Consider the following 23,919-nt stretch of genomic DNA (forward strand, 5'->3'; position numbering starts at 1 on the left):
TTTAAAGTATTTTATTTATTTGCATGGGGCGGGCATGTGGAGGTCAGAGAACAACTTGCAGGAGTTCTCCACACTAACACACACACTACCTCATGACTAGGATACAGAAAATACTTGCTGGATCAGAAAGATGACTCAATGAGTAAAGATTCTGCTATGCTGTGTGTAGCTTTTTCTATCCCTCTAAATCTCCGGGAATGGACGGCGCTACCAGGCCCCACCCAGAGGATACTGGACCTGAGAATGAAAGACACAGACAGTTATTCAATTTCAATTTGCCTCTTTGGCTCAATTGCTGAACATTACTAATCTCCCACAGCTAGTGTGCCCTACCCAGTATTCTTAGCTGAGCACCCTAAATCTGTCCCAGTTCAACATTCCCATCCTCCTCCCTGGAGAAGCAGCCTTTGGCCACTTCTCCTAAGATCTCACATGGCTGGTCACCTTTTGCCCCTCTGAAGCATCATTGCAAAAACTCTTTCTCTCCCCCACATCTGCTAGCTTGCCTGTGGGGGGCCCAAGAGTCCCACCTATTCCTTCCACCCAGCAATTGGCCCATGGCATCTTTACTGATAGACCAAGAACCAATTGGGGAACAGGACTTAAGCATCAGAACCACTCCTACAGGGCTACAAGAGTGTGAGGACATGAATTTTGATTCCTAGCACCTATGTGCTGGTTCAAAGAAGAATGGCTCCAATAAATCTCATATATTTGAATGTGTAGTCATCAAGGAGTGGTGTTTGAAGAGATTAGAAGGACTAGGACGTGTGGCCTTGTTGGAGGAGGTGTATCACTGAGGGTGGGTTTTGAGGTTTCAGAACCCATGCCGGCCCCAGGCTCTGCCTCTCTGCCTGGGATCAGGATGTAAAGCTCTCAGCTACTGCTCCAGCACCTGCCAGCATCTGCCATGCTCCCTATCATGATGATAATGCACTAAACCTCTGAAACTGTAAGCAAGCTCCAATTAATACTTTTTTTAAAATTGCCTTGATCATGGTGTCTCCTCTCAGCAATAAAACAATGACTAAGACGACCTACTTAAAAGCCAGACATGGTGCTGTTCATCTTGAACTTTAACAAGAAGGTGGTGAAGAAAGACAGTTTCCCACAGCTTATAGGCTGACCAACCTAGATGAATTTATGGGCTCCATGTTTAGAGACCCTGTCTCAAAAAATAATAGTGTAGAGACTTTCAAGAAAGATACCCAATGCTGACATGCACACAACTGTACACATGCATACATTCACACAAATATGTCCATATGCCATACATATATGCACTGAAAGAAAAAATACTCAAGAACTCTGGTGGCTATGATCAAGTTATATTATATTTATATGCGAAAATGTCATCATGAAATCCACACAGTAGACCTGTGCTAACAAAACATAGAGCAATGAGAAAATACTCAAGAATTCATTAAACATAAAAATTTTAGATGAGTACAACAAGGTTACAGAATACAAGACTGACATGTTAAAAAAAATCAATTGTACTCCTGTGTACTTCTGCCTAGTTAGGGTTTTGTTGCTGTGAAGAGACACCACGACCATGGCAACTCTTATAAAAGAAAACATTTAATTGGGGCTGACTTACAGTCTCAGAGATTTATGTAGGGGTGGTCCTGATGCTAAGGTCCTGTCCCCCAATTGGTTCTTGATCTGTCAGTAAAGAAAGCCAGGGGCCAATTGCTGGGCAGAAGGGACAGGCAGGACTTCCAGGTCCCTAGGGAAGAGAGGCAGACAAAAAGAAGGGGAAGGAGTTTGCCACACTTTGGAGAGTGTTACACCAGGCAACCATGTGAGATCTCAAAATAGAGTGGCCACACAGGTTGCTCCTATGGGCAGGTGGTCAGGGGAGTTTAGCAGCTGAAGTTTAGGGCAGGTAGGAGAAACAGAGATAGGAAATTGGTAAGAGCTTGCTTTTCCAGGTGGGAGATAGCAGTGTCCAGCAATTGTGCCAAGAAGGCAAGTTGAAAAATGAACAACTATGCCTGTGTGTCTTTTATCTGAGGATTCAAGGGAAGCTGGGAGGGGGTTGGTAGCACAGCTACTTCCCGGAGCAAAGGCGGGTAGAGCAAGACTACACACTAGTTTTAGTCCAGTATCAAGGTGGAACACATGGCATTATCCAGACAGGTATGGTGCTGGAAAAGAAGCTGAGAGATCTCCATATTGATCTGTAGGCAGCAGAAGTAGATTGTGTGCCACAGTAGGCATAGCTTGAACATAGGAGACTAAAGTGGAAATTTCTGTTTTCTTTAGAAATTCAATTATGTCATATGATGTTTTGCTGGAGCAGACAGGTGAAAGGAAGTTTTGCTGAAGCAGACACATGAGAAAATACACGATACTTAGAAAGACTTTAAATATGATTCCACAGACAGTGAGAGGAGGCTCTGGCATTGGTTCACCTTGCACTGCCTTGCAAGGTGATGATGTTCTTGTATTGCCGTCCACCTTACATGGCCCTGTTGGTCTTCACTTGTTATGACTTCATAGAGAATAACTCGCCAAAGAACTTCTCATGATATTCTGGAGGCCTCTTGCTGCTTCCATTGACTCAGGTTTATTGACAGAGTCTCAGTTTCTTCTGGATCAAACTGTGTTGCTGATTTGAGAGTAGTGGTTGCCAAGTGGACTGGACTGCAGCTCCTGATTCATTTCATGTTGGTATTTTGTTAGAGAACTGGGCTACTGATATTCTGACAAGAGACATTGAAATGACCCCAAAGAACCATTTCTAAACAGGTCCACATCCTCCTTTGTCCTATTAACCTTTCTTTTCCAATACCTCTAGTGGATGGTGGGCTGGAATGGAGGTTGAAGCATTTCCGAATCCTTATTAAAGTAGGTTTTGAAAAATCTAAGCCTACAGGAGACCTCAACACTCACCCCTACAGTGACACACTCCCTCCAACAAGGCCACACCTCCTAATAGTGCCACTCTCTATGGGACAAACATTCAAACACAGGAGTCTAAGGGGACCATACCTATTCAACCCTCCACAGTTTGCAATCAACAATCCAAAAACAAAATTCAGAAAGAAATTATACTTATATTGTAAGAGAGAGAACACTCTTTGGAAGCTCAATACCAGGGACTGCAGTACTACTGTGGCAGGCCTAACCATGCTGCTTATTGGAGGAGTGCAGACTTTGGGACTTCAGATTAGGAAAACAGTTGAATACTTAAGCAGGGCTTAACAGGCCATCCTAGTAGTAGCATAGACGACAGTAATGCTGAAAGCAATATGGACAATGGATGCCCAGCTCAAGAAGCTTCAGAGGAGAACAACATTAGCAACTGGGCCAGAGACCATTCTGATGATTTGGGCAAAGAATGTAGCTGGGTTTTGCCCTTGCTCTAAGAATTTGCCGGAGGCTGAACTAAAATGTTTTGGACTAACATCATTGGCAGATATTTCAAGACAGTCACTGACTGAGCCTCATGGTTATTATCACTCTTATGCAAGTCTGCAGTTTAAAAGACAGGGGAGGCAAAAAAAAAAAAGGCATACAAAATGTACAGTTTAAGGAAAAACAAGAGCACCAGCAAATTTAATGTCGGTGCCTTGGTCTGTGTTGAAAGCCATGAGGAGAAATGGAATAATGGATACCTCACCCTGCTACCCCTGCAGTGTGGAGAAAAAGCCATTGTCTGTTCCCAAAGACCAACAACAGAGGAAATCTTAAGAGAATGTAATTCCAGGATGGGGCCAGACTCCATCCTAAGTAAACAACTTGGCAGCATTGCCCATGTGGCTTTGGAACCAAGAGTCCAGAGGATGTAGGTGTAAAGGGGCTGTGGGGTTTTCCTTTGCGGTTGAGGAAAGCCTTGTGTGTGGCAGGGAAGTCCCTGCATAGAGTCCTAGAGAGGCCATTGTGTGAAGGTGAAGCCTGGATTGCCTTGAAGACCACAAGACGTTGGAGATTCCCAAGCCATAGAATAGCTGCTGAGGAAAGTTACATACGGAGGTGAGGGGAGTGGCTTGAGTAGGTTTGACCCCCATAGATTCAAGTGTTTGAATGCTTGGCCACAGTGAGTGGCACTGTTAGGAGGTGTGGCCTTGACAGAGAAAGTGTCACTGTGGGGGCAGAGCTTTGAGGTCTTCTATGCTACCCCCAGTGTGAAATAAATCTAGTCTCCTTCTGCGACCTTCAGGTTAAGATGTAGAACTCTCAGCTTCTCCAGCGCCATATCTGTCTGCATGCTGCCATGCTTTTCCATTATGATGATAATGGACTGAACTTCTGTAATTGTAAGCCAGCCCCAGTTAAATGTTTTGTTTTATAACAATGCCATGGTCATGGTTTCTCTTCGCAGCAAGGGAAACACTAAGACAAGGTGAAACCAACCCAAGAGAGAATACTGTTTCGTAGTCAGCAAAGCTGAAAGGGCAGAGCTATAAAGGTCCTTTCACATCCGCCATAGAGACACGGGATTCGGAATTTGCCCTATTAGTCTTGCTTTGGTTCAGTATTTCCTCACTATGCCTCCTCTTCCCCTTTTAAAATAATAATGTATATTCTGTGCCATTCTGTGTTGGAAGTATGTAATTTGCTTTTTGACTTTACAGTGGGTTAAGAATTAAGAGATTGCTTTGAGTCTCAGAAGAGACTTTGGAGTTTTAAACAGAGTTGAGACTGAAGAACTATGGAGACTTCTGAAGTTGGACTTTTTTTTTATGTCTACAAGAAGTGGGGGCCAAGAAGTGGGATAGAGTAGTTTGGATGAGAATGGCCCACTAAGCTTACATACTTGAATGGTCTTACATACTTTGAATAGCTGGTGGAAGTATTTGGAAAGGATTCAGATGTGTGGCTTTATTGAAATAGGTATGGCCTTATTGGAAGTGTGTCACTAGGGTGGACTTTGAGGTTTCAAAATCCCATGCCAAGACCAGTCTCCCTCATTCTTCCTCTAACTTTATAAGATGCAAGCTTTCAGTTCCTGCTCCAACACCATGCCTGCCTATTGCTGTGTTCCTTCCCCATGAGGACAGTGGACTCACCCTCCGAGACTGTAAGCAGGCCCCAATTAAATCCTTTCTCTTATAAGGTGCATTAGTCAGAGTGTCTCTTCACCTCAAAAGAAAAAGAATTAAGACAAGTAAATTTAGAATAGTTTGAGAGGAGAAAATGTACAAATTAATTACCTGCAGGAGGGACCATGTAAAGAAAAAGGTGTTTCCCTAAAGTCCCCCGAGACAAAGAAATTACATAGCCTCTCCATTCGGGAGAATGGGGCAGGATGTAGCAACATGGGAGAAGATTATTAGAGGAAGCATTCATAGCTGTCAGAAAGATGAGCAATGAGGGAGTGTGAAAAACAATCTGTGTAGATGTGGTTCATGCTATAGCCTCTGCAGTTCTTCTTTCCTGAGTGATTTGATTTCTAAGACGAGACTCCCGACAATTGAGCTCATTTTTGGAGGCTCTATCTGCAGGCAGATGAGGGAACATCAGAGGAAGCTCTGCGCTGCACTTTAGGGAAACGTAAGGAAGAGGCATGAGGTGGGGAAGTCAGGAAGAGCTCAAAGTACTCAGTGTGACAAAGGGACAGATATTGGCACACTGTTTTCCTAGCTCCCCAATAGCAAGGAATAAGAAAAGGTTTAAAGAAATATAAGACTTTGATACTAAAAGTGACAAACCTTGCTGGAAGAAATTAAAGACTGAATAAGTGAACATGGCCAGTGATCACGGGTTGGACGTTGATCCTTTTTCAAGGAGGGGAGAACCGCTTTAGATCAGTGCCAGGTGGCTCTGTCCAGCAGAGCTAGAACAGTGATGGAGACTTCTCTCACGCTGGCAGAGCCACAGCAGAGAGTCATCAGAAGTAGGAGCTAGGCTAACAACCTTTGAAGAGCTGTATTAGTAACCTACTTCTGTTAGCCTGGCCCCAACTCCTGACAGTTCCACAGCCTCCTAAAGTCACCACCGGCTGGGAAAATGTGTTCACAATATAAGCCTCTGGGTAGTGGTTCAGGTTCAAGCCATAACATTCCAGGACACCAAAGGCTCATGGCATTCTTGTGATGCAAAACACATTTAGTCCAACTTCAAGATTCCTCAAAGACTTTCAACAGTGCCAACACTGCTCAAAATCACCACTCTCCTCTGAGACTCAAGCAAATTCTTAACTGTAAGCCTTTGTGTATTAGTCAGGGTTCTCTAGAGTAGCAGAACTTATAAAATGAATATGTATAACTTATTAAAATCATGTACAGGCTAAAGTCCTACTAATTCAACAATGGTGGACTATGAACAGAATGACGAGGAATTCAGAAGTTCTCCAGTCCACAGGCTGGATGTCTCAGCTGGTCTTCAGTAGACACTAGAATCCCAAAGAAGTATGGAATAATGGCAGTGAAGAATGGACTTGCTAGGAAGCCTTCCTTCTTCCATGCCCTTATATAGGCTTCCAGCAGAAGGTGTGGCCCAGATTTTAGTTGTGTCTTCCAGTCTCAAGATCTGGATCAAAAGATTGTATCCTCCTATTTCAAAGGTTCAGACTAGAAATAGATCCACCCACTTCAAACCAAGCAAAAATAATCTCTCACAGGTGTGTCCTCGGTTTCTGAATTGCGGTTCATTTTAGATGTAGTCAAGTTGACAACCAAGAATAGTCATCACACTTGGTAAAATACTAAAGCAAGTTATACATTTCCAATACAGTGACACAGAGTACACACCCCTCCTCTAGGACAGCAAGAAAAGACTGGACCAAAGCACAACCAAAATCCAACAGGGAAAATATTAAGTCTGGCATCCAGGGTGTAGGGTGGTGTAGGGTGGCATCATCTGAGCTCCAGTGAGCTTGGTGAGGCCCCTCTGTATGTCATGGGCTCTGCCTTTGGGCTGGCTCTACTCAATGCCTGCAGCTTTCCTGATCATGCTTCTGATATCTCCAACATCCTGTGGTCTCCACTGTGACACAAGTTTCACCTTAGCTTTGTAGATAGTCCACTTAGCTGCAGGGAATCTTGGGAAATTGTCATAGTTTGGATCTCTCACACTTTTTGTAGGTTTCTTTCTTTCTTTTCTTAAGCTTTACTTATTTTATTTTAAATGTATGCGTGTTTTGCCCACCTGCATGTGTGTGCACCACATGTGTACCTGGTGCCTGTGGAGCTCAGAAGAGGGCATTTCATCTCTTGGAACTGGAATTATAGATGGTTGTATGCCACTATATGGGTGCCTGAAACCTGGGTTCTCTGTATAAGTAAGCCAGTGTTCTTAACCACTGAGCCATCTATCCAGAGCCCCCCCTCCCAATGTGGACTTTTTTCATCCCCTAATCTCAAGATGTTGTCTATTCTTATTTTTCAACATGATTTTAATATTAAAGATTGACGGGGGCCAACGCAGGTGGTTCTTTTTTCTTGGTTCTCTCTTGAGGTAAACTGAGAGCAAAGAGCATCGGCAGGGGCAAGACTTGGTCTTGTGAGATATTTAGGGTTGCCTTTTCTATAATAAACCTTTACCTGTCTTAAGTCTAAGTTACTTTGTGATGGTAGCTGACCTGTCTGACTTCCTCTGAGGTTAGAAACTGCAGTCTTCAGGCGTTCAGCACCTCAAAGCAAAACAGCAGGGGATTAAGTAAAAGGATTTATTGCTGGTACCCCTTTCTCTAGTGAGTCCACAGAAGCCTCTCTGGCTAAGGTTGCTAACTCTTTGTGAACTAAAGAGGAAGGAAAGAAAAAGAATTAAGATGCTTTATACAAATATGCACAGACACACATACATTGAAACATTCACACACCCATACTCTGGCCAGGCCCAACCATCTGTTACAATCAACTGCACAAGTAATCATGCATCCTTACACATATACCTATATACAAACATATAGACAGACATATATATTTGGATGGATGGATGGATGGATGGATGGATGGATGGATGGATGGGGCAGCACTCCCCAAGCCAAACCATTCAACCAATAACTTTATTTCTTTTCTCTTGTCATTTTATACCTTCTTAGACAAAACGTCCTTTAGAAAATTACCTTAGAGATAAAATGTTACATAGAATGGGAGTTACAGAAGGATGCTGATATAAAGTCCAGAGCAGTGTTTCATTATAATATCCTCATTATAAGTTCAGTGAACTCATTATAAGTTCAGTGCAACAGTTTTTATATGTCCTTGCCTTATCATAGTGCACACCTGTGACTTTATCCTTGGACACAAAATTGTCCCAAGTCTATTTCTCTTTTTATTGTAATTATGAAAGCTTACTGTATTTCTTATTATGTAGCCTTTACTTACTATTATGAGGAGTGGGCACATACTATTCTTGATTCTAACTTTATTACATCTTCTAATCAGCTAAGACGATCTCTAAAAACTTTCTTCCTAAAATAATTTGAATCAATTCATGAATTCTAAAGAATCATTATCTATTTGTCTATATAACATCACTACAAGATAGTACATCTTCACAGGTCTGTTGAAATCTGCTCACAGAAAAAAAAATATTAATAACAGGAATCTTTTCTCAGATTTCATCTTCTCAGCCTTGCCTAGAGAAGCAAATCCATCATAGATTTTAGCCCATGGTGGAGCCATCTCAGGAAGACCACCTGCTGGTTTTTAGCTTCCCTGGATGGCTCTTGGCAGAAGACATTACTAGAACTTGAACATATGCTGTAGTTATATAACAGAATGCTGTTTAACAGCAGAAGGAGATGAAGTTCATCCTGACACACATGACAACGCAGAGAAACACTGAAAAGCTCATGATTATTGAAGAAAGGTTACAGACTCCACACACATCACAATTCCACTTGTATGAAAGGCCCGAAATAGTCAAGTTCATGAACAAAGTGTATTAGTGGCCACACAGGGCAGGAACTGGGGTGGAAATTAGGATGACTAATAATGGATACCAGATATCTTTGTGGAGTAATGAAATGTTCTAAAATTCATCATAGAGGCAAGTCTGAATCCATGAAGAACTATGACGTATGTTCACTGTAAGTCTGTGAAACTTGTAGTGTGTGGGCGATCCCACAATAACATTGTTATACTGAAACATGGTGAGTAAATCAGGGGTTGGAGACTTTAAAAAATCTAGTTTTAGATCACAAATCCAATGCTTAAAGTAATCATAGAACTGTCTGTGTGATGGCTTTATCATAGGGAGCTTGATGGTTTGTGGCTTTCAAGGTTTAGTATTTTATTACTGTCTTAGCATCTGTGGGGGCTGGTGCTGTTGGATTCCTTTTTCGTTCTTGGTTTAGCAACTTACTCCTTTACCCAGAGACACATCAATTTTATTAATCTGCTGTTTCCACTAATTTTAAACATTTTTAAAAATTTCATTGAAGTAACTGCTTGGCTCATTTTTACAATGTGCCTGCACATGTATATGCAGGTGTGGACAGGAACCAGAGTTAACATCAGCTGCCTTCCACAACCAGCCACTGGGATCTGCACATCTCCACTTCCCCAGGTGCAGACTGTACCATCACCTCCCCAGGTGCAGGCTGTACCATCACCTCCCCAGGTGCAGGCTGTACCATCACCTCTCCAGGTGGGTATCATCACCTCTCCAGGTGGGTATCATCACCTCTCCAGGTGGGTATCATCACCTCCCCAGGTGGGTATCATCACCTCCCCAGGTGGGTATCATCACCTCCCCAGGTGGGTATCATCACCTCCCCAGGTGGGTATCATCACCTCCCTAGGTGGGTATCATCACCTCTCCAGATGGGTATCATCACCTCTCCAGGTGGGTACCATCACCTCCCCAGGTACAGACCGTACCATCACGGTCAGCTTCTACTGTGGATGCTGGAGATCCAAACCCAGGTTCTTGTGCTTTCTCAGCAAGCTCTTTACCTTCCATGTTATCCTCCCCCTCCTCTCTTCTTTAAATTTTGAAGCAGTGTTTTGTTATGTGGTCCCAGCCTGCTTCAAACTTGTGATCCTCCTGACTCCACCTCCCAAGTGCTGGAATTATAGCTATTAACCAGCATACTCAGCTTCTAATATGTTTGTGTATAAGGTATATGTGCTTGTTAGTGTGGTGTGTATATGTGTGTATATGGAAACACAGATTTGTGCAGAGGCCAGAGGTCAAGGTCAGGTGTCTTCCTCAGTCACTGTTCATTCCTTTATTGAGAAAAGGCCTCTTATTGAACCTGGAACTTTCGATTTGGTTAGGCTGGCTGGGCGATGAGCTTCAGGGATCTCATGCCTGGCTTTTTATGTAGATTTTGGGGATTTGAAATTGGGTCCTCATACTTATGTGGTGGGCACTTTGCCAACTGAGCCATCAGCCCAGCCTAATATACTTTTTCAAAGAAATTATCGTATGTATGTATGTATGTATGTATGTATGTGTTTTGCTTGCATATGTGTCTGTACACCACATGCTTGCAGTGCCCAAGGAGGCCATAAGAGGGCGTTAGGTCCCTGGGAACTGAATTGGAGACAGCTGTGTATTGCTGTGTGAATGTTGGGAATCCAGCCTGGATCCTTTGCAAGAGCAGCCACTGGTCTTAACTGCTCTACAGATACTAGTATGCTTTTAATATTTTTTTCCTGGTACAGTTACTAATATTCTAGGGTTTCAGGATTTGTTCCTGACTTTTTACAGCCTTTTATTTTCACTAATATTTTAAGTTAGTGTGATGGCTATTCGTGGTTGTCAACTTGACTACATCTGGAATTAACTAAAAATCAAATAGCTGGGCACACTGTGAGGGTTTTTTTTTTCTTAATGAGATCATTTGAAATGGGAAGACCCACTTCTAATCTGGATCTCTGAGGTGGGAAGATCCACCTTTAATCTGGACCACACCTTCTACTGGCAGCCAGAATAAAAGCCATGGAAGAAGGAACCTCCTCCCTCTCGCTCCCTCCCTCGCTCTCACTGATAAGCCCATTCCTTCACTGGCATTAGAACCCAATTCTTTGAGATTCCAGTGTGTACTGAAGACCTGCTGAGACATCCAGCCTCGTGGACTGAACAACTGCTAGATTCCATGGTCCTTCCTTCCTTCTGTTCACAGTTAGCATACCTAATGATTTCATCATGGCATCTTCGTTCTCATTCATTTTCATAACCACCCTCCTCTCTCCACAGTGCTCCCTGACCTCCTCAGTGCTCCCTACCCTCCTCAGTGCTCCCTGCCCTCCTCAGTGTTCCCTGCCCTCCTTTATGCTCCCTGCCCTCCTTTATGCTCCCTGACTTCCTCAGTGCTCCCTACCCTCCTCAGTGCTCCCTACCCTCCTCAGTGCTCCCTACCCTCCTCAGTGCTCCCTGACCTCCTCAGTGCTCCCTACCCTCCTCAATGCTCCCTACCCTCCTCAGTGCTCCCTGCCCTTCTCTGTGCTCTCTACCTTTCTCAGTGCTCCCTACCCTCCTCAGTGCTCCCTGCCCTAGTCTGGTTGGTCCTTTCCCTCCTGCTGCTTTGTTGTTGTTTTGAGACAATTTCTTGCTGTGCATGCCTGACTGGCCTGGAACTCACTGTGTAGATCAGGCTGGCCTCAAACTCATGTAGATCCACCAGCCTTAGCCTCTGAGTGCTGGGATTAAAGGTGTGTACTGCTTTCTTATCACTTATATTAGAAATTCTTCTGAATGGTGTTACCTTTTTGCCTGTAACAGATATCTGTAAGAATCTGTCGCACCTACCCGGCCACTTGGTATTTCATAGCGCCACATGGCCATACCTCTGCGAGGTTCCTGAATACCCTAGAGGGTCTAGAGATGACACTGCACCACAACAAACATTGCTTCAGAAGACTAATGGCTGCTACACTAGTTCCTGGTGTGCCCATGCCACCTGCTGGACAAAGTATCCAAACACTTAAAAAAAATTTAATGTTGCCAGGTGGTGGTGGCGCACACCTTTAATCCCAGCACTTGGGAGGCAGAGGCAGGTGGATTTCTGAGTTCGAGGCTAGGCCGGTCTACAGAGTGAGTTCCAGGACAGACAGGGCTACACAGAGAAACGCTGTCTTGAAAAGCCAAAAAAAAAAAAAAAAAAAAAAAAAAAAAAAAAAAAAAATTAATGTTAAAGATCTTGTTACCATTTTTCTTCCCCCGAGAAAAATGTATTGGCCTTTTGGATAAAATTTATTTGCCAGGAAGAACAATCCCAGCATACGTCAGCACATGGCCTCCTCTTTGCTGATGCTCATGTGGCCTCAATGCAGCCTGTCCTGTGCTCCTTGCCTAGGATGCTGAAACCTGGCCTACCTGGCACCACACGGAAGTCCAGGCCATAGAGCCCAGAGCCCACCCCCAGTGACATACTTTCTCCAGTAATGCCGTCCACCTGAATCTCTCCGATAGCATCTCTAACTGAGGACCAAGTGTTTATATGTCCGAGAATATGGGGAACGTTTCTCACTCAAATGACCACAGAATAGAGAGAGGGGCCTAGATGGTGGTCCCCACCTCCAGGTTCCTGCCTGGAGTTCCTGCCCTGACTTCCCTCAGATCAACACTGCCTTTAGTCACAGTGTTTTATATCACAGTAACCGAGAAGAAAGTGTAAGTTACCAGGAGGGGCCTTAGCTTCTGGCCGGAGCTGCCCTTCTCAGTTAGAGACCATGGAGGAATTCTGCTGCATGCTCCGGCCTCTGTGGCTCCTGTCCCCGTGGCTCCTGCCCCTGTGGCTCCATCCCGATGCACTGCAGCTCCCTGGCATAGATAAACCTTCCCTTTCTTAAGTTATTTCCCAGACATTTGTCTCAGTGATGAGAAAAGAGTCCAATACTAGGTGTCTTGAGTCCAGGCAGGAGGAAGCTATGAAACAGGAATGGTCTACTCAGTACTGGGAGATGGCTTTGTGGGTAAAGCACTTGTTTGGATGCCCAGAACTCATGTAAAGCCAGATACAGTAGTGCATGCATCTGTAGTCCCAGTGTCCTAGGTCAAGATGGGAAGAGGACACAGTAGTGCATGCATCTGTAGTCCCAGTGTCCTAGGTCAAGATGGGAAGAGGACACAGGAGAATCCTCAGGCATGTCACCCAGCTAGCCTGGTGTGCACAGTGGAGAACAAGGGACTCAAACAAGGAGGAAGGCAGAGACTGATGTGAAGGGTGGCATCTGACCTCCACACATATACTGTAGTTCCAGCACAAACTCCCAATCTCTCTTCTCTTCTCTCTTCTCTCTTCTCTCTTCTCTCTTCTCTCCTCTCTCCTCTCTCCTCTCTCCTCTCTCTCTCTCTCTCTCTCTCTCTCTCTCTCTCTCTCTCTGTCTCTTTCTCTCTAAGACACACACCATAAATATACACATAGAACAAAACAGAGCTGTTGGTGAGCTACTTAAAATCTTCACTTGCTCCTTCCATCTGCGTCCTCAGAGCTCTCTTTCCCAGCATGCCTCTTTCCCAGCATGACGTTCAGGATCTGCAATAGTGATTCTATTACTATTAGCTAATCAGTAGATAAGCTAATGGGCTTCATGTCACCCAGAACGAGCCAGAGGGACAGACAGGACAGTTGGGAAACAGAAGGGGATGAAAATTGCCAGCTTGACATTCATTCTAAAGCCAAGGAAAAAGCCAGGTTCAGAACTAAGTGTTTTAGTTAGGAGAGATGACAGAGGTTCTGGTTAGTCAACAAAATGATGGACTGGGTATTAGGACTATCTTGTACCTCACTGGTACAAATTGGCATAATTATGCTCTAATTGTATTTTGAGAGAAGAGTTTTATTTTAACAGGAAGGGTGGTATGTAGGAGGAGCTAAGGTGGGAGGAGTACTGAGAGGAAGAGAAGGAATAAAGAGAGGAGGAGAAGAAGGAGAGGAGAAGCGAGGTGATGAAAGAGAGAAAGAGGGGGGAGACAGGGTGGCAGATGTTCACGTATCTCCACCAGTCAAAGATAGTTGATATATCTAGGTTGGGTAGTGGGTTACACCTCTGATTGAGCATTACCAAACTTATAAAGCCTTTGATTAACATTTTTTAAAAAAGGTGTAAGAGCAAAAAGGAAAAGGGGGCATGGGATAGGGGTTTTCTAAGGGGGGGGGAATGGGGAAAGGGGATGGCATCTAAGTGTAAATAAAATATCCAATAAAAAATGAAAAAAAAATACAGTGGAATTCTGCAATTAAAAAAGAAAGAAAGAAAGAAAGAAAGAAAGAAAGAAAGAAAGAAAGAAAGAAAGAAAATTGCCAGCTCCCCTCAGCTCCACTCCCTCCTCTGGTTCTGATTTTAGCTTGACATCACCCAGGAATTTCAACCTAATTAACTGGGCTTCTTATAGTGGAACTGGTCAGTGAGAGACATCACAAACAGTATTATTAAAATGGCAGACGAGCTGTGGGTTAGATCCCCCTCCCTCCTGTAACCTGTGTAGATGAACCCTTTAGATAAACAATTTCTTTTTATTAATACTCTCTTCTTCATCTGCATAATGTACCTAAAATGTCTTCCTTTCAAGGCCCAGTGAGATGGCTCAGCAGCTTTGCCCACAAAGCCAGACAACCTACATGCGATCCCCAGAAACTGTGGTGGCAGGATAGAACCTCTTCCGAAAGGTGTCTTCTGACGTCCACATATGCTTCACGCTACACGCGTACGTACCTGCATCACACAAACACACATGCAATGGGAAAAAAAATTAAAGTTGTCATGGCTCAGCAAGGTGACTCATGCTTCCTCGAATTTGATCTCCAGATGCCACATCGAGATGGAAGGAGAGGTCCAGCTCCAGAAAGTTGTCCTCCGACCTCTACACATGTGCCATGACATGCATTTCAGCCACCACGCTTCATGTGCAAGCATGTGTGCACGCGCGCGCGCACACACACACTAACAGCAACAACAATAATAATATTTTAATGAGAAATATAAAAATAAAAAGTCTACCCTGTAAGGACTGAATTCTGTGGACAAGAAAAATACATCTGCCAGTACATATTTGTTGGGAGCCGACTTTTAGCAGAAAGCGGCTATCAGCTTTGCAGCCATCTTGAGCCATATACCCTGACATGAGACTTGGATTACAATAGCCTACAACAGCTGAGCACACTCTGATAATCTTGGTTTAGATACCTTGGGTGTGTGAGATTAAAGGTGTGTGAGATTAAAGGTGTGTGAGATTAAAGGTGTGTGAGATTAAAGGTGTGTGACTTAAGAGTGTAACTTAGAAGTGTAGAGATCAGATTTAGAGACAAGACCTAAGGGCATGATTAAAGGTGTGACCAAAAGGCATGGCTTAGAAGTGAGACATATAAAAGGCAGAGGCAGACGGTAGAGAAGGAGACACTTAGAGGAAGAAAGACTGAAGAATAAACGGGACTGAATCACACTCTGTCTGGTCTCCATTCTTCGAGTCCATCCTCACTCTCTCTCTTGCTGAACCCCAACCCGCTGACCGGAGCAGCAGCTTGGGCCAGGATACAGTGGCCGCCAAACTCAGGGCAGCCCGGGCCTCAACATTTTGCTCAGGCCACGACATGAGACTGTCCCATGAGAGATGGGAATTGGCTGAAGAAACTGTCGCCAGACAGACAGCTAGGCCTGGGCACAGGGGAGGCAGATGGGCAGGAGGGGCTTTGTGGGACAGCAGTCACAAACAGCTCCTTGAAGGATGCAGCGGGAGGGGCCCCGAAGGAGCTGTGCTTCGTTCCACATGGAGCATTCCTCTGTCCTTCCCCATTTTTCAACTCTCAGCTAAGATGTCACTTCAGGGAAGCTCTTCTGATCGCCTTGCCTGCCCGTCTTAGTATGCAGCTTCCGGTTTGACGCTCTTCTTATCTATCATCTATCTGTCTGTCTGTCTGTCTGTCTATCTATCTACCTATCTATCATCTATCTCTATCTGCAACGATCTCTTCACTATGATTTTTTCTCTTACACTGTGAAGATCTGAGTACAGCTTCTCTCAGGTGGGTTTCCACCTTGTCACATCACGATGTTCTGTTGTCAACTACAAAGGCTGAAAGCAACAGCTGCACAACTGAGTTACAAACAGACAAAGTAAATCAAACTAACCAACCAACAAACCCCCCTCAGAATCGGCTTTAAAGTCCTGACTGAGGGGATGTTACGGATGGGGACTCCCTCCCCCAGGCAGCTCCTCTATCATCTTCTCTCTTCGGCACCTGAATCTGCTCACACTGTTTCTTGGAGGACATAGCTCAGGATGAAAACACGCCCTGCTATCCGCAAGCCTCCTGTCTTGCAGGGCAGCATTGTAGAGGGATCCAATGGGACTCTGGCTCCCCCTAGTGGGTCGTCTTGAGAAATCCCCAGGTCTGCAATGAGGTCTTTAATTTCCCAGAGACACCCACAGGCTGGGCACGCAGGAAGGCCTATGCCTCTATTTTAAGCTCAGCACAATCCATACATGTCTCTTCAATCCCACCTCAGAATCTACCTGGAAAGATGGACCTTGCTCTAGACTAGGACTACTTAAAATTTTCTATTTTTGACTCCTTTCCACTCAGGAAAAAGAATGTTAATTCTACTGGATTTTTTTTTAACCCTTAGAGTACTTTAAAAAAAAAAAAAAAAAAAAAAAAAAAAAAAAAAAAAAAAAAAAAAAACTTTTCATTGTTTCTTTGTGAGTTTTACATCAGGTACCCCAACCCCACTCATCTCTCTATCCGTCCATATCTGCCCTCTCCCCTTGCAACCTCTTGCTCAAAAGAAAACAAATTTTAAAAAATTAAAAATAAAAAAAATCATACCATGGAAGCTGCTGTGTGTCACACTGTGACACACGGTACACCCTTTTGCCCAAACAGCTTTACATGCAAGCCTTAATTCCAATGAGTCACTGGTCTGGTTCAAGGCCTCTGGTTTCTGCTACATTATCAATACTGGATCCTCACCAGGACTCCTTGTATATCCCGTTATTGCCACGTGTCACGGAGATCCTACAGGTTTGGATCTGCAAGATCAACCCCTTCCCATGCTAGCAGGTTATAGATGAGGTAGATGTTGGGGTGTGTAGGAGGAGCTAAGGGGGGAGGAGTAAGGAGAGGAAGAGGAAGAGGAGGAGCTAGAGAGGGCAGAGATGGAGGAGGATGGAGAGCCACGCTGGTATGGAGAGCAGTCGCAGGTAACAACTTATAGTTAGGTTAGCTAATCAGGAAACAACTCTAATTGTATGAGCATATTGATATTGAGCATTACCAAACATATAAAGCCTTTGATTAATATTTAATCATTAGAGTCTCATTTTCCTACAGGGCCCACGTGGATGGCAGGATGGTCTGGGATATGCCCAGCCTTGCGGGGACAGCATGGAAGATTGGCAGACCCGTCTTGTCTTCCACCCTGGCATCTTGTGGATGGCAGGGCTGGCCGTTTCTAGCTGCGGCAGGCACATGGCCTCTGGCTGCGGAACATGGCAGCTGAGCTAGGCAGAGCTGCCACAACTCAGATAGTGGTCTTGACCAGTGGCCATTTTAAATAATTACTTGAACAGTGGTGGGCCAACTCGAAGCCCTGGGTCTGTGTCTAGGTAGTAGCTGAGTTGGTCAGCCCTTCACCTCTCCTGTGCCCATGCTGCCAGGGCCAGTTTTCTCACTTTATCCAGGTGAGGGAGCAGGAACAGCTCTCCTGCCTGTGGCAGCTGGCAAAAGGCAGGGCTGGCTCTTTCAGGTCCATGCCACCAGGGCCAGCTCTACTGTCCTGCCCAGGCAAGGTGTGGGGCTGCTCTCCCGAGTGCTGGAGCTGGCAAGGGGCACAGCCAGTTCTCTCATCCACAACACTGCATGGCCAGCTCTCCAGCACTCACAACCTGTGGGCTGGCTCACACCACCAGGGCTAGCTCTACTGTGCTGCCTAGGCAAGGGGTGTGTGTGTGTGTGTGTGTGTGTGTGTGTGTGTGTGTGTGTGTTTGGGGGAATGCTTTTCTGAGTGCTGCAGCTGTTTAGGGGTGGGACCAGCTCTCCCATACTCACACCCACAGGGCCAGCTCTACTGGAACACTTATTTTTTATTTTATTTATTTATTTATTTATTTATTTATTTATTTATTTATTTAGTCTTGTCTGTCCTGGACCCTGCTATGGAGACCAGGCTGGCCTCAAACTCATGGAGCTCTTCCTGCTTCTGTCTCCTGAGTGCTGGGATTAAAGTCATGTACCACCATGCCTAGCAAAAGCACTTAATCTTAATTTAACTTACTTTATGTGTATGTGTGTGCATTGTGTGCGTGCTTTGTGCCTACAGGCCTGAAGAGGGTACTGGGTCCCCTGGGACTGGAGTTACAGATAATTCTGAGCCACCGACTGGGTGTTGGGAACTGAACCTGGGTCCTCTGCAAGAGTAGAGTAGCAAGTGCTTTTAAGTACTGTTTCTGATGATTTAAAAAAAAAAAATACTTGTTTTATTCGTGCATGTGTGAGTGTGTGTGTGTGCATGCATAGGTGCCTATGAATGTCAGAAGAGAGTATTAGAGTCCCCTGGAGCTGGAGTTTCATGGGTTCTGGGAATCAAATTCTGGTCCTCCACAAGCACAGTATGGGATCCTAACCACTGAGCCAGCTCTCTGTCCCACTGACTTTTTAATGAAATTTTATGAAATGCATGTAGCAACTCAAACAGAACCTTTGTCTTTTTAGTTGTAAGCCATCTCACTAAGCACTTTTAAAGACCAAACGTTCTGTATCTGGGCATAGTGGCACACACCCTTAATTCCACACTTGGAAGGCAGAGAGAGTCAAGCACTGTGAGTTCAAGGCCAGCCTGGTCTAGATAGTGAGGTCCTGAAGTCTCACAAGCAGACATTAGCCAACACTGCCAGATACACCTCAGATTTCTTTTTGTTTGTTTGTTTGTTTGTTTGTTTGTTTTTTGAGACAGGGTTTCTCTGTGTAGCCTTGGCTGTCCTGGAACTCACTCGGTAGACCAGGCTGGCCTCGAACTCAGAAATCCGCCTGCCTCTGCCTCCCAAGTGCTGGGATTAAAGGTGTGTGCCACCACTGCCCAGCTACACCTCAGATTTCTTATTCATTTGATTTTGGATTCATTTTTAAAAAATTATTCATTTTATGTTTATGAGTGTTTTGTCTGTCTGTATGTCTATGAACCATGTATGTGTGCCTGGGGTCTACAGGGGCCAGAAGGGGGTGTTGGATTCCCTGGGACTGGAGTTACAGATGCTTGTGGGTCACTGTATGTGTGCTAGGAATAGAACCCAGGTCCTCTGCAATAGCAGGCAGTGCACTTAACTATTGAGAAATATCTCTAGCCTCTTGAATGAATTTAATCTGTTGCCAGTTCAAAAACCATTTAGTGTTGCCAAATTTCCTGACCTCCCCCCGACAACTCCCTGCCCCCACCCAGACACACACACATTCAGTTACCGGACATGGAATTGCAATCCATTCTAAGGAAGCTGTGGTCTAAAGGCTAGGTTGCATCCTTAGGTACTTCCTCCAGAGGGGGCTCTGCTCACAGAAGTCGGGCTTCCTCACCTTGCCTAGGAAGCTTTCATCTCTGACAAACCCAGTTTGTCAGTATCACCAGTTTCACCCAGTTTGTTAGATCAATATCACCAGGACATCCATCTGTCACAAACACATTTTAAGAGTTCATGGAACCCGAGGGACTTCCTGGATGACTTTTTTGCTTGTGTATTTGTGTCTGTTTCTTTTTCTTCCTCTTTGAGCCTTGTGTGCAGCAGGTCTCAAAGTAGATTGCTGAATGAATGAAGTTTGGGGGTTTGTGACCTCCACTCTAACCCTCCCTTGGGCCCTGCCCACAGCCCCACCCAGCCCATACTCTGTCACTCCTCCGCCTGCTGCACCTGTCTGCTCCTGTGAGGGCTGTGCATAGCGTGGACAGAGACTGATTCATCTTGGTGTCCCCTGGGCCAAAGCACACCCCTCCCATGTGAGGAGCCCAGAAAACACAGGAAACATTGGGGGGGAAAAAAGCCCAAAGTGGCTGGGATTCAGTTACTTTGAACTGATGCAAAAGCCAAGTGAGCTGGGGAGCTTTTTCATGCTGAAAGACATTCTTTAAAGAAAAAAAAAGAAAAAGGTATTTTATTATACATATGGGTGCTGTTAGCATTTTGTCTAGGCTCTGCCCCACAGTTACCTGGCAACAGCCAGGTGTGTCTGACTCACTGTAAAAGGGGCTGCTTGCCCCCTCCTCTCTCTCTTGCTCTGTCCTCTTGTCCTGCTCCCCCTCTCCCCCCACACATGTTCATGGCTGGCCTCTATTCCTCTATACCTCCTCTCTCTCTCTCTCTCTCTCTCTCTCTCTCTCTCTCTCTCTCTCTCTCTCTCTCTTTCTCTACCTCTACTACCCTCTCAACTCCCCTCCCCATGCCCTGAATAGACTCTATACTATCTATTCTATATTATACCGGTGTGGCTGGTCCCTCAGGGGAAAGGAATGCCTCAGCATCCACCAAACATATTCCGTTTCTCTTTATTTTTATAAAACACAACAGGTGCCTTGCCTCGTGTGTGTATCTGTGTTATACATGCATTGACGTGCCTCCAGACATCAGAAGAGAGCACTGGATCCCTGGGACTGGAGTTAGAGAAAATTATGAGCTGCCATATGGGTGCTGGCAATCAAACCCGGGTCCTCTGAAAAAAGTAGCCAGTTGCTCTTAACCATTGAGCCATGGCTCCAGCTTCAAGGACCGTTCTTACAGCAACTCCATGGGGAAAGAGTCTAAGGTTGTGCATGTAGTCCAGACAGACTGCCATCTGTCCACTGTGAGCCCATTCCTCTTTCTAGAGTCACTAGTGTGCCCAAGCTGCCAACACATTGTCCCTGGCAGTCTCTCAGGGAGAGGATAGGAACCTTGTCTGTCATGCTGCAGGTGTCCGAGTTTCTTTCAAGTGATACCCGAGGGCACAATAACAGCAAGCTCATGGTGTTCTGTACTGTCGTTTATTGGGTGTCCGCTCAACAAAGCCTACTGAACAATGAAGATTCGCTGATGGCTAGGTCATCTGCTATGGCTAAGTCCCTTCCAAAACCAGGGAATCCAGTCTCCCCAAGAGGAGGCACAATTAATGCTACGACTCTGGCCATACATTTTCATTGAGGATTTGCGTGTGCCAGACGCTGTGTACTTTGGGCAGGTGTTCAACTCCACGGTCTACTGCTCGGTGGAGGTGAATTATTCGACAGAGAAATGAAGCTGACTCAGGAGGCCAGAGGACTCTGATTCCCTCTGGATCTAGGGTTACAGGTTGTGGTTGTGCTCATGTACACACGCACACACACACACACACACACAAATAGTAAGAAAAAATCACACTTTTAAGTTTTAGAGGCAAGTGTAGCTGTCTGGTTGGCTTTTCTCTGAAGATTTATAATCTTATCAGTATTTAAACCTTACTTACTGATTAAAGCTTACTTATTTTCTGGCAAATCCATTTCTTTTGGGGACAAAATGATTACAGTCTCCAGTGAAAACTGTCTACTCCTGGTGGTCCTAAGGCATCCCCCTGAGTTACTACAAAGCCACGGAATCTGAGGTCCAGCCAGGACTTCCCAGGTCTCCTCCCACTTACGGCTGAGGGCCAGCTAGTCACCAACCACCAGCCAATAGTTGGCTCTATTCAGCTGGGAATTCTTTTCTTTTTGAGTGTTTCAGCCTTTAAATTTTACTCTTTGAAAATTCCATACGTAGATAAAACCTATCCTGGTCAAGCCCACCATCACCCAAACCTTCCACAGGTTCTCCTTCCTGACTTCACATCCACCTTTCTAAACTAGTTATCTATCTTAACCCAGAGTCCAGCCGGTGCAGGTGAGCAGATGGTCCTCGGCCATTCTCTGCGGCACTTTGAGCCATATTCCCACCCTACCCTGGGCTAGCCTGAAACTCACTATGTAGCCCAGGCTGGAATTCATGGTGATCCTTCTTTCTTAGACTCCTGAGTGCCTGGATTATAGCCATGATGCAAAAGAAATGCTGTAAAAGAGGTGGGGCTTAGAGAGAAACTGTGACCCAAAGCTCTTGCTTTGCTGAACTCCTGGTCACCCTCCAAGAGTGCAAAGCCGATATGAACAAGCCAGACATGCGAGAGGAAAGGAAGGAAGGGAGAGAGAGGGAAGAGAAGGAGAGAGGGAGGAAAGGAAGGGTCTACTTGCAACACCTGCATTTCAGAAAAAAGTAAAGTCTGCTTCCTTCCTTCCTTCCTTCCTTCCTTCCTTCCTTCCTTCCTTCCTTCCTTCCTTCCTCCCTCCCTTCCTTCCCCTTCCTTCCCCTCCCTCCCTCCCTCCCTCCCTCCCTCCCTCCCTCCCTCCCTCCTTCTTCTTCCTTCCTTCCTCCCTCCCTCCCTTCCTTCCTTCCTCCTTTTTTTTTAAATCCAGAAAACATCGACACAGACAAGTCTCAGTATCATATGTGGAAGTGGGCATATTCCTGATCTTGCTAACTTTAACGGTGTCTATTATTTGTTTAAAAAAAAACTGCAAGGGAATACAACATGGTGGGGAATTTAGTAAGGTCAGTGCTGAGACAGCTTTGATGACATTAAGCTTGAGAGTTAAGAAAAAGAGAGGCATTCATTCAGAAAGAGAGTAGAAGACACTCAAGTGTGGGTACCATCTCTCCAGGGGAGGGTCACGGCCTTGGTATTAGTGGCATAAGACATTTTGGTGTCTCTCCGGTTACATTTTATTTTTTTTCTTTGAATATTTATTTTATTATGTGTTTGCTTTCATTATGTATCATATCATATATATTCCATGTGTGTTCAAATACAGCTGGAGAACGAAAGAAAGCACTGGACTAGCTGGAGCTAGAGCTTCATTTGGTTGTCAGCCTCCTAACATGGGTGATGGAAACAGAACCTGTAGTTTCTGGGAAAGCACCAAGGGCTATTAGCTACAAAACTACATCTACATTCCCCACCATTTTGTTTTAAAGAACACTAAGTTTTGGTTAGTATTCTTATATTTCTTAGTTTATACTAAGCAATGTAAATACTAAGTAACACAAATACTTAATGTCATAAGCTGAATTATTCTATTACTCTTTACTCAATAGATGAAATCTAACTTTGAATTCCCAATAGTGTGATATATTTGGCAATAAATCTTTAATGAGTTATTAAGGAAATCTAAGGTTATAATAGTAGTCATAATTCAATAACTGATGCCCAGGCACAAAGAGAATTTTAGAGGACTGGATACAATCCGGTTACATTTTAAAAGGTTGCTAAGAAACACTGTTTTTCCTTTTCTCTAGATAAATGATATTATTATAGTATGTCTCTGGAGATTCCATGAGTGGAATTATAATCCGATAATATATACCAGGTGCCTCTAGGGGTGGGCAAGGAGTTGAGTACGCGCCCCTTCCCTGTAGATAGGGTTCCTGGTGGTGGTGTCCCAGAGACCTGCAGGGTGTGGTTGGGAAAGGAGGCAACCTTGGGCAGCTGTTAGTTCTGCTGGATTTCTGCTTCTCAGCTGGAGAAAAGCTTCAACCAGAATCTAGGGGCTCCTTGTCCTCATATTCCCATAGACAGACATTCCTGGTTTGTCTCCACAGACTCAGTAGTGAAACCATGAGTTATTTATCCTGCAGAGTCATCCAGTTTCAGGGTAGCAACAGAAAAAGCTCTTAGCTTCGGACATGATCTCTGCTGGAGAGGTGGCTCTGCCTCATGTGGTAGGGGAGCCATTCGGAAATCCATTTAAATCAATATTGCTGGTGTAGGTTTTTGATGTAGGTTTTCCTTCCCATGGACTGAAGCATCCTTTGGGTTCATTCTTCATGAAATGCTGACCAGTGTTCAGTTTACAGCCTCACGAGTCAATTATTTAAGAGAAATTTTAGTATCCCCAGGCTCTCTGACACACTGGGTCTGGGGCAGCGCCCTGAGAGTGGAATCTCGAACATGTCAGTGGCTTACACTCTGAGAAGTTTGAACAGTCTGAGGGCATCCTTGAGTGCTCTTGGATCTGTTGAGAGGAAAATTCTCCTGCATGAATGGAAGGG

This window comes from Arvicanthis niloticus, chromosome 14 (assembly GCF_011762505.2).
Source record: "Arvicanthis niloticus isolate mArvNil1 chromosome 14, mArvNil1.pat.X, whole genome shotgun sequence".
In the NCBI taxonomy this organism is placed as follows: domain Eukaryota; kingdom Metazoa; phylum Chordata; class Mammalia; order Rodentia; family Muridae; genus Arvicanthis; species Arvicanthis niloticus.